Source organism: Phoca vitulina, unplaced genomic scaffold, assembly GCF_004348235.1.
Source record: "Phoca vitulina isolate PV1807 unplaced genomic scaffold, GSC_HSeal_1.0 scaffold1, whole genome shotgun sequence".
In the NCBI taxonomy this organism is placed as follows: Eukaryota; Metazoa; Chordata; class Mammalia; order Carnivora; family Phocidae; genus Phoca; species Phoca vitulina.
This window is the reverse complement of record NW_022589704.1, coordinates 56,874,978-56,887,228: the sequence shown is the minus strand read 5'-3', so window position 1 is coordinate 56,887,228 and position 12,251 is coordinate 56,874,978. Positions and strand designations below refer to the sequence as shown.

General features: G+C 39.2%; 1 protein-coding gene across 5 annotated transcripts in view; it reads right to left on the bottom strand.

Moving 5' to 3' along the window:
* Window positions 1-12,251, bottom strand: part of ATF2 (activating transcription factor 2) — an 86,828-nt gene that overhangs the window by 63,178 nt on the left and 11,399 nt on the right. For 4 of the 5 annotated variants that reach the window (XM_032407672.1, XM_032407699.1, XM_032407706.1 and 1 more), the window contains exon 2: window positions 7,679-7,777. The exons of the other annotated variant lie outside the window; for it this stretch is intronic. The gene's annotated coding sequence lies outside the window, so the exon portion shown is untranslated. The remainder of the gene's footprint in view (window positions 1-7,678; window positions 7,778-12,251) is intronic. 5 annotated transcript variants of the gene reach the window in all.

Sequence of the window (12,251 nt, the reverse complement as noted above, 5' to 3'; positions counted from 1 at the left end):
AACAATGCACAGAAGAAAATGGGAGAAATTAACTCGCAAACCATTTCTTATAACTTAAAATACAAAAGCCAAGCCTCCATAAAAAACATATATAAGGATGTCTTTATGAAAAGCAGCTTAGACAGGCTATTGGGGAGCAGACAGTCCAGAGTGTCACTGCTGGGGAAGAGAGAGAAAATTGTTCATGGGAATGGAGAGTAGCTGGAGGGAAGTAGGAGGCGGCAACCATATGAGGTGAGGGATAGAGATGGTACCAGTCCAGCACAGGATACCAGGGCCCAAGCTGGAGAACATCTACGTGATGAGAAGGAGTGGGCCTGGTGGCAACAGGTGATTCATTATATACACACATAGGGATTGACAGAATACAAAGATATATCAAGGATGTAGTGGGTAAAGGTAAATTCACACTATAGGTGACGGTAATTGTACAGAATGAATCTTGGTAATCAGATGAAATTTCGAGATACTGGTGTGAACCCACGACTTTCAACAGAGATATAAAGGTACAGAAATAGAGATATGAAGGTATATATGATAATATGTGTGTATATATCTGCATATATGTTCATATATTTCCCTAGCTGTGCCTACTGAGAACACTGATACCCTCAAAGCAATATACCCGCTAGGCACCCAGATCTTGATGTCTAAATACCATTCTTCACCAAAAGGAACCTGGGCTCCTTCAAGAATTGTCTGGCTCCAGGGCTAGGGTAGGGCAAGTACAGGATGGGCCTTGAATATCTTTTGCAACAAAATAAAGAAGGACTTGGTTACGAATTTGGCCATAAAGTGGTCAAATCTGAACAATTTCAGAATCAAAATAATGATAGTAATGGATCATATTCTGAATAAAGCTGGATTCCATTAATCCATACTGATATAAAAGAAATTCAACATTCGATAAGACAGGACATTTATATCCTCCAAAATATCCCCTGTTAAAATATATTTTAATTACAAAAGTCTGGCAAATATTACCTTACTCAAATGATCCAAGTTAACAAAATCAGAAATAAGGAAAACCAATATCATGTACTCCAATAGGATGCAATGAGAAGGGACATAGCATCACTTCTATGATAGTCATGTCAAAGATACATAAACCTGAATCTAATCATGAAAAATATTACACAGGGCGCCTGGGTGGCTCAGTTGGTTAAGCGACTGCCTTCGGCTCGGGTCATGATCCTGGAGTCCCGGGATCGGGATTGAGTCCCACATCAGGCTCCCTGCTCAGCAGGGAGTCTGCTTCTCCCTCTGACCCTCCTCCCTCTCATGCTCTCTGTCTCTCATTCTCTCTCTCTCGCAAATAAATAAAATCTTAAAAAAAAAAAAAAATTACACAACCCCAAATTGAGGCAAACTCTTCAAAACAACTGGACTTTAATTTTCTAAGGTGCCCAAGTCATCAAACTCAAGGAAAGACTGATGAACTATTTCAGATTAAAAAAGATGAGTGAGACATGACAACTAACTGCAATGTGAATTCGAGACAGAAATCTTTTGCTATAAAAGGACATTATTGGAACAACTGGCAAAACTTAAATGTAATTTGCAGATTAGATGGTAGCAATAGATCAATATCAATTTATTGATTTTCAGGGATGTATTGTGGTTTTGTAGGAAAATGTCTTACTGTAGAAAAGAAAGTATTTGGGGTAATGGGACATCTTGCTGGCAACTCACTCTTAAAAGTTTCTGAACTAAAAAATTAAAAATGGAAAACTTATAGAAGTTCAAATTATAGTCATTTGCACTATAATAATATACTATATAACCATTATATAATTAGTGTTATGTAGTGTTTAGGAGTAGTTATGAGAAAAATACTATACAACATGGATTCTCTAATGATTCTCTGCTTGTTTCTGGTTTATAACTTTCATGTTATTGGATGTCAAAGAGTAAAAAAATCACTTCTATACTGCAAGGTTAAGAGCAAACAGAATCATGACAGAACAATTACCATACCTGAATAAAAACTCAAGAGATGATATCAGACAATTACTTGTCCTATTAGTTCCTTTTTTTAAAATATGGAATGTGTTAAGCAAGATGATCTTTTAGGTCATAATATCAGAATTCAAAATGGCATGGGAATAGTATCATTCAAATGATTCAGCTGATAAAAATACTTGGTGTTGGGACGCCTGGGTGGCTCAGTCAGTTAAGCGGCTGCCTTCAGCTCAGGTCATGGTCCCGGGGTCCTGGGATCAAGTCCCACATCAGGCTCCTTGCTCAGCAGGGAGCCTGCTTCTCCCTCTGCCTTTGCCTCTCCCCCTGCTTGTGCTCTGTCTCTCTCTCTCTCTGACAAATAAATAAAATCCTAAAAAAAAAAAAATACTTGGCGTTTCTTCAATCTCTATCAGAAACAAGAAAGAAAGAAACCAATTTACTTCATAGAAAATAGGGTGGGTAAATGAAGCTTTAAAAATGGGAGGGAGGGCGCCTGAGTGGCTCAGTCGTTAAGCATCAGCCTTCGGCTCAGGTCATGATCCCAAGGTCCTGGGATCGAGTCCCACATCGGGCTCCCTGCTCGGCAGGAAGCCCGCTTCTCCCTCTCCCACTCCTCCTGCTTGTGTTCCTGCTCTCGCTGTCTCTCTCTGTCAAATAAATAAATTAAATCTTTAAAATAAATAAATAAATAAATAAAAAATAAAAATAAAAATGGGAGGGAGTGGGGTGCTTGGCTGGCTCGGTCAGTGGAGCATGTGACTCTTGGTCTCATCAAGGTTTTGAGTTTGAGCCCCACGTTGGGTAGAGAGATCACTTAAAAATAAAATCTTTTTTTTTTTTTTTTTTAAGATTTATTTTATTTATTTGACAGAGAGAGACACAGCGAGAGCGGGAACACAAGTAGGGGGAGCAGGGGAGGGAGAAGCAGGCTTCCCGCTGAGCAAGGAGCCCGATGTGGGGCTCGATCACAAGACCTTGGGACCATGACCTGAGCTGAAGGCAGACGCTTAACAACTGAGCCACCCAGGCGCCCATAAAAATAAAATCTTAAAAAAAATGGGAGGGAGCAAGTCAATTTCTGGTGATTAACTTCAAAAATTTCTAGATTCTTTTTTTAATTAAAAAAAAAATAGTTTAAGTTTTTTTATTTAAGTGATCTCTACACCCTATGTGGACTCGAACTCACAACTCCGAGATCAAAAGTTGAACGCTCTTCCGACTGAGCCAGTCAGGCACCCCAAAAATCTCTGGATTCTAAAATGTTAATTTTACTGACCCTCTAGTTAGCCATAAAACTATAAATGTTATAATTTCTTACCTTTAAAGTATGTACTCAAGTTTCAAAGCAGATTTCTAAAATACGGATAATACTAAATGTTACAGACAATGTATAGCATTCCCAAACACTTCTAATACAACTACTTTATAAAATGTATTTGGAAAATATCTGACTGCCTATTTTGTACCTTATGCCATATTAAGAATAAGAGATATGGACCCTCTTACACTGCTGGTGGGAATGCAACTTGGTACAGCCACTTTGGAAAACAGCATGGAGGTTCCTCAAAAAATTAAAAACAGAGCTACCCTATGACCCAGCAACTGCACTACTGCGTATTTACCCCAAAGACACAGATGTAGTGAAAAGAAGGGCCATATGCACCCCAATGTTCATAGCAGCAATGTCCACAATAGCCAAACTGTGGAAAGAGCTGAGATGCCCTTCAACAGATGAATGGATAAAGATGTGGTCCCTCTATACAACGGAATATTACTCAGCCATCAGAAAGGAGGAATACCCAACTTTTACATCAACATGGATGGGACTGGAGGAGATTATGCTAAGTGAAATAAGTCAGGCAGAGAAAGTCAATTATCATATGTTTCACTTATTTGTGGAACATAAGGAATAGCATGGAGGACATTAGGAGAAGGAAGGGAAAAATGAAGGGGGGGAAATTGGAGGGAGAGATGAACCATGAGAGACTATGGACTCTGAGAAACAAACAGGGTTTTAGAGGGGAGGGGGGAGGGGGAATTGGTTAGCCCAGTGATGGGTATTAAGGAGGGCACGTACTGCATGGAGCACTGGGTGTTATACGAAAACAATGGATCATGGATCACCACATCAAAAACCAATGATGTATTGTATGGTGACTAACCTAACATAATAAAATTAAAAAAAAAAAAGAGTAAGAGATATGGAAAGAAAAAAAGAATAAGAAATATGGTCCTTGCCCTCAAAATCAGATTAGTAAGAACAAACAAGTATAATTCTGTGATATATATATAATAATAAAGATATACACAGGCACTATGGGAACATAGGGGATTAAGATTATGGAGCTGGTCATCTCTCCTCAGCACCCACACTCCCCTCTTAGACAGCCTGATTACCAGTGAAGGGCAATCCTAGAATATCCATGACCCAGACATACCTGCCTCAGGTGAACCAGGGAGACACCAGGGGAGACACTTAAGTTAAGCCAATCAGATTACCTCTTCAGGAATGTTGTAAAAAGAAAAAAAGCCAAACAGAGGTGGGCAGCAAAGATTCCAAATCATACTCAGGACTGGTAGACATTTACTATCATATTCATACTGATAAGAAATTAATGAAACCCAGAAGAGAGCAGGCACAGAAAAAGAGATGAGAAACCATGCAGCCAAGAAGGAAAGTAGTTTCTGTAATGCCTGCCTATGCTTTCTGTGACTGAATCATGCAAGTCTTCTGTATTCTGAGTATGAGCTCTTTTTTTTTTTAACCTGATTTATCCAATTAAGTTTCTAACCCTTAAGACAAGTACATTGCCAAATGTGGAGAGAGGGTCTGGGAAGGCTACTACTGAAGTAGTAGTAGTCTCAAAGGTAGAGGCATCAGGCAGTGAGGGATGATGTTTTTTCAGCAGAGAAGACAGCAAGCATGCAGAATCACAATGAAGTAGAAGTACACTGAGAGATCTTTAAGAACTTCTGATGGCTGAAGCATGGGGATATAAGGCTGAAGGGAAGAGAGATAAGGCCAGAAAGAGAAGCAAATCTTGAAGGGCCTTTATTACCCTGGCAAGGAGTTTGGATTCCACCCTCACCACCCCCATCCCACTGCTACCCTGAAGTTATAAATACAAGCCTGTGCCAAAATGTTGAGCTAAGCAAGTTTTTCACATTTTTAAATGGGCGGGGGTGGGAGGAGAATAAGCAACAGAGACCATATGTGGCCCCTATAAAGTCTAAAATATCCACTATCTGGCCCTTTAAAGAATAAGTGTGCTTAATTATGCTGTAAAAAAATGGAAAGATTTTATGATGCTGAACTAGATAATCAAAGGGAAATTTTTGCAAGATCTAATAGAAGTATGGAGGATGGATTAAAGGCCAACACTATGCATCAGAAAGCCAGTACAAATTACTGCTAAATTCAGAAAAGAGAATGATGATTTGCACACCAACAGTACCCGTCAAAATGAGAGGAAAGGACCAGTTATAAAATAAATGTTTACGATAAGGCCTCAAAAGGCCTCCACACCATCGCATATGGACTGACCCCTGCCTTCTACCCCAGTCTTATGCTACTCCTTAATCCTTTGGCTCTAGTCTCATGCAGGCTTTTAATCCGATCCATCTCTCAGCCTAGAATGCTCTCACTTCCCACCTACCCATCTTTCTTAGTAAACACTGTTCACCCTCCATCCACTATCTCTCTACCCTTAAGTTCAGATCACTCATTTACTTAGTCATTTAGTCAATAAATATTTATTGAGTACATGCAAGAGGGCAGGAATTGTGCTAGACTCTAGGGTACAATGATACATAGTCCCTGCCCTCATGGAATTTACATTTTTTTAAAAAAAGATTTATTTATTTTAGAGAGAGAGGGGGGTGGGCACACACACATGTGGGGGGAGGGGCTGAGGGAGAGAGGGAGGGAGGAAGAGAGAGAGGGAGGAAGAGAGAGGGAGAGGGAGAGAGACAGGAAGAAGCAGACTCCCCACTGAATGCGGAGCCTGACACTGGGTTCAATCTCAAAACCCTGAGAGCATGACCTGAGCCGAAATCAAAAGTTGAACACTTAACTGACTGAGCCACCCAGGTGCCCCTGGAATTACATTTTATGGAATACTTCTAACCAAATCAGGATTTGAACATTTAAGTTGGTCAAGCAGCTCAGAAATTATTTAACCTATATATATCAGTGTGCAAGAAAAAGTTTGCCATCCTTTCCTCCTTGAAAAATTCCCTGCTTAAAAATTTTTACTTTTTCAAATACATTATACATATATATTTATTTTCTAAATTTTGTCCAAATTAGAGTAACTGTACATTTACACATGGTTTCTCTTTTGATCTGAACCTTCAGATTTAGGTACAACAGCACAGGCCAATCTGCTTGTGTATCTTGATATATCTGACAAAGTCTATCACTAGACCACCATGTTTTGAAAGATTTTGTATGCCAGATCACATTTAATTTATCAAAAATTTCCTTCCATTTTTAGAAGCTATATCCCCAAACTATAAATGGCTTGGAATGAGAAACCACTGTATTTTATATTTTTAACTTCACCACGCTGTGGCTGACACACAGAAGACTTTCAATAAAGGTATATTTGAGGACTATATAACTTCCTATTAATGTTTCTGATCAGTGTGAATAATCACGGAACTAAATTTAGTGGATTTAATTCAATACAAAAGCAAATATATGTTGGGGCGCCTGGGTGGCTCAGTGGTTAAGCGTCTGCCTTCGGCTCAGGTCATGATTCCAGGGTCCTGGGATCGAGCCCCGCATCGGGCTCCCTGCTTGGCGGGAAGCCTGCTTCTCCCTCTCCCACTCCCTCTGCTTGTGTTCCCTCTCTCGCTGTGTCTCTCTCTGTCAAATAAATAAATAAAATCTTTAAAAAAAAAAAAAAAGCAAATAAATGTTGACATTTTAGTTAGCATGTACAGCCTTCAAACGGGCAATACTTTTTGTCCAAAATATTTTTGGACTATAGAAAATACTTCAGGGTGTTTGGCTGGCTCAGTAGGTAGAGCATGTGACTCTTGATCTTGGGGTCATGAGTTTAGGCCCCATACTGGGCGTAGAGCTTACTTAAAAAAAAAAAAAAAGAAAATACTTCAAGGAGTAACTCTTGTTACTATCTGTTATAAAATCCTAGAAGAATTGGGACTTTCATATGCGGACCCTTTGCTATAGAGAATTCCCTAGTCAGATAAGTTTAGGAGGCTCTGAGTTAAAATTAAACAATTTGGGACGCCTGGGTGGCTCAGTCAGTTAAGCGTCTGCCTTCAGCTCAGGTCATGATCCCAGGGTCCTGGGATCGAGTACCCTCATCAGGCTCCTTGCTCAGCGGGGAGCCTGCTTCTTCTTCTGCCTGCTGCTCCCCCTGCTTGTGCTCTCTCTCTGACAAATAAAATCTTTCAAAAACAATTAAACAATTTAATATTAAGTCTTCAATGTTCTTTTATTTTTTATTTTATTTTTTGTGGAAGCTTTTATTTATTTATTCGGCAGAGAGAGACACAGCGAGAGAGGGAACACAAGCAGGGGGAGAGGAGAGGGAGAAGCAGGCTATTTTTACTGAATACTATCAATATGGTAGGACACTAGCACCCTGAGGATACTATCTGGAAGCATCTGTTGAACTCAGTAATATTTGAGAGACAATTGGAAAATAAAAAACCACTTTTGCATTAAAAGCTTAAAATCTCTTACCTTTCTAACTGGTGGGCCATGAGCTTTATTCACTGCTGCCAGGAATCCCTTAGCTCTAATCAAGTAAGCAGTGCTTCTCAAGTTTCCATCTGAGTCTCCCTAGGGCAAAGGAAAGGCAGAAAAGAGATTGAACTCCTTACTCTGTGAGATCTGAGGAAATAGGCTCATGCAGTTGAACTCCGACACAAAAATTTTTAAGCATTTACTTTATATTTAAAAATGTATGTGAAGTTTGCCTTTCATTCCATTATTTTCTGATATAAAAATTAAGGTTCCCTCCAAAAGTTTCAATGCTCCAGGAAGATGTTTATCCTGTGGTTGCCTGTAACTCCTAGCAAAATGCCACCTAAAGGTGTAACAGCTTCAAAGACGGAAGTACAGCAGCGGAATCTTGGTGAAAGGAGAAAAATGAAGCTTTTTAATAGAAGGGAGGGGTAGTCATAGATAACTGGTGAAATGGCAGTGCTGAATCTGAGCATCAAAATTCTAAGTGGAGATGATAATATATGTTTTTTTTTCTTTTCTTCCAAGTTTTTATTTAGAGATGAAAATTTTTTGTGCGTCAGTGCTGCACCATACCATCCAGGGGACCCAGTTCATATGCTTTTCATTTGGAAACAGCTTGATTTTTTTATACCTGTATCAGCTGGATTGGGTTCAGCTATGAGTGACAGAAAACTCAAAATTTGTTAACAATAGCTTAAATGATTCAGAAGTTTATTTCTTTCACATAAAAGCATAGGCAATCCCAAACCATGATCATTAGGAACCCAGGCTCCTTCTATTTTGTTGTTTTGCCATCCTCAACATGTGGTATCCCCTTCATGGTTTAAAATAACTGCTTAAGGTCTAACCATAACACCTGCTGATCAGACAGCAGGAAGGAGAATGAGAAGATGAGCAATAGTCTCCTATTTAGGAAATTTTCCAACAGCTCACAGGAAACGTCTATTTACATTCCATACACCAGAACTTAAGTCACAACAGCTATACCTAGCTGAGAAATAAATTCTTTATTTCACCATATGCTCAGCTAAAAACTGGAGCATCAATAATAAAGAAAAAGAAGAAAATGAATACTGGTCAACATTTCTGTCATCATACTCTCTCACCCTAAAATATAGGATGGTGGGATACCTTGTAGAAATGTCTTAGCAGTCCACTGAAGGGAGCTTTCAAAAGCAGAAAGTCCTGCCAGTGGCCAAGGAGCAAGACCAGTGTTCATAAAGAACTTCTCTAAATATAAAAGGCCAATCTGTAGGTGACAGAGAAAAAAGAGAAAAATCTGAAGACCAGAATAACAATGCAATAGCAAAGAAACAACCTAAATAAGTTGTAGTTTGGGAGAATAAACTCACATGTGAGGTCCACAAAACTCAGAAATGATTAACACAGGGCCATTATATAAGTAATGGAGTGCCCAAGCGGAGTCTGGGTAATAACCTGGCAGAAAACCAAGTTACCAATTCCATTAGGAAAAGGCAGTAATCCTGGAACAAGATGTTAAAAGGGAAAGTAGACTTTCCTCTACCATTATTTAAGGACTGAACTCTCATTAAGCTGTGTATGAACTTGGGAGATGTCCCTATTGCACAGACTGTTGAAAAGAAGGATTGCACTTTACCTTGAATAAGGCTGGCTGAAACAGTCTTCATGTTTAAAACTTTGATGAGAATACTAGAAGCTGGAAAGACTCTCATTTCAAAGCTGCATCAAAATTCTGTTTTACACAGACTGTTCCTTAAAGGGAAAGCGCCCTGAACAGGATACTTAGCTGTACAAATGTAAAATAAGGACTATAAATGGAACAGCAATTCAAAGGACAAATGCCTCTGTGTAAAGGTTCACATTTTCTAGGTAGAGATAAATTTCTGCAAATTGTTTCTTTCAGGGAAATGTATATTTTTAAGTAGGGCTTAAGATTTTCCTATGGAGTGCTGTGTTCTTATTTTAGCAGTTGCTCACAAAAGACCAGGAACTAACACCCTAGAAAACAGCAAGATGGACTTCTGGTCTTCACTTCAAGAGAAAGGCAACAAGATTAAGCTAGCAAGCTGTACCTGGCCTGGCCTATACAGCTTATGTTTTATGCATGCAATGTTAAGATTATCATCCAGACTTTGAAAGACATTAAACAATATTTTTGTTTGTTTGTTTTTGGGGTTTTTTTGTAACCTGAAACACACAGATGTAAAGAACTTCTCTTTTACCACTGCTACCCTACCCTAGCTACTGTATATGTATTTCTTATACAAGCATATTATTTTATTGTGCCTCACAGATAGTGCATTTTTTATAAACTGAAGGTTTTTGGCAACCTTCACTACATGGAACAACTCTATTGGTGCCAATTTTTCAACAGCATTTGCTCACTTCATGTCTTTGTGTCACCTTTTGGTAATTCTTGCAAATTTCAAACTTCTTCACTATTATTATATTTGTTATGGTGATTTATGATCAGTGATCTTTGATGTTACTATTATAATTGTTTTAGGGTGCCATGGACTACACCCACATAAGACAGCAAACTTAATTGATAAGTGCTGTTTAAGTTCTAACGGTTCCACCTACCAGCTCCTCCCCCATCTCTCTCCCTCTCTTTCTGCTTCCCTGTGCCCTGCGACACAACAATATTGAAATTAGACCAATTAATGACCCTACAATGGCCTCTAAATGTTCAAGGGAAAGGAAGAGGGGCACATCTCCCACATTAAACCAAAAGCTAGAAATGATTATGCTTGTGAGGAAAGCATGTTGAAAGCCGAGATAGGCCAAAAGCTAGGCCTCTTGACCAAACAGGTAGCCAAGCTGTGAATGCAAAGGTAAACTTCTTGATGGAAATCAAAAGTGCTATTCTAGTGAACATGCAAATGATAAATGAAACAGCCTTACAATTGAAACTTTTGGTGGTATGAATAGATCAAACCAGCTATACATGGCAGAAAACTGTTATTTAAAAAGTGTCTTAAAGGCGCCTGGGTGCCTCAGTTGTTAAGCATCTGCCTTCAGCTCAGGTCATGACTACTTTGATTGATATACATTACCTTAAGCTAAAACCTAATCCAGACTAAGGCCCTAACTCTCCTTAATTCTAAGGCGGCTGAGAGAGGTGAAGAAGCTGCAGAAGAAAAGTTGGAAGCTGGCAGAGCCGGTTCATGAGGTTTAAGGAAAGAAGCCACCTCTATAACATAAAAGTGTAAGATGAGGGGGCACCTGGCTAGCTCCGTCAGTAGAGCATGCAACTCTTGATCTCAGGGTCTTAAGTTCGAGCCCCACACTGGGTGTAGAGATTACTTAAAATTTTTTTTTTTAAAGTACAAGGTGAAGCAGCAAGTGCTAATATAGAAACTGCAACAAGTTATCTAGAATATCTAGCTAAGATCATTAATGACGGTGGCTACACTAAACAAAAGATTTTCAATGTAGATGAAACAGCCTCAGATCAGAAGAAGATACCCTCTAGGGCTTTCATAGCTAGAAAAAAAGTTCATGTCTGGTTTCAAAGCTTCAAAGAACAGGCTTTCTTGTTAGGGGCTAACACAGCTGGTAACTTTAAGTTGAAGCCAATGCTCCTTGATCATTCTGAAAATCTTAGAGCCCTTAAGAATTACACTCAATCTACTCTGCCTGTGCTCTATAAATGGAACAAAGTCTGAATGACAGCACCTCTGTTTACAACATGGTTTAGTGAATATTGTAAGCCCACTGTTGAGACATGCTGCTCAGAAAAAAAGATTCCTTTCAAAATGTTACTGCTCACTGACAATGCACCTGACACCCAAAAACTTTAATGGAGATGTGTAACAAGATTAATGTTTTCATGCCTGCTAAACACATCTATTCTGCTGCCCATGGATCAAGGAGTAATTCTTTCAAGTCTTATTTAAGAAATACATTTTATAAAACTGTAGCTACTATAGATAGTGATTCCTCTGATGGATCTAGACAAAACTGAAAACCTTCTAAAGAAGATTCACCATTTTAGATGCCATTAAGAGCATTTGTGATTCATGGGAAGAGGTCAAAATATCAACATTAACAGAGGAGTCTGGAAGAAGTTGATTCCAACTCTCATGATGATTTTGAGGGGTTCAAGACTTCAGTGGAGGAAGTAAATACAAATGTGGTGGAAACAGCAAGAGAACTAGAAGTGGAACCTAAAGATGTGACTGAATTGCTGCAATCTCATGATAAACTTGAACAAATGAGGAGCTGCTCTTTATGCATGAGCAAAGAAAGTGATTTCTTGAGATGGAATCTACTCCTGGTAAAGATGCTCTGAAGATTATTGAAATGATAGCAAAGGGACGCCTGGGTTGCTCAGTCGGTTGAGTGTCTGCCTTCGGCTCGGGTCATGATCCCAGGGTCCTGGAATTGAGTCCCACGTCGTCGGGCTCTCTGCTCAGTGGGGAGTCTGCTTCTCCCTCTCTGCCTGCCACTCCCCCTGCTTTGTGCTCTGACAAATAAAATCTTAAAAAAAAAAAATGATAGCAAAGAATTTAGGATATTACATAAAATTAGTTGATAAAGCAGTGATTGGGCTTGAGAGGATTGACTCCAACTTTGAAAGTTC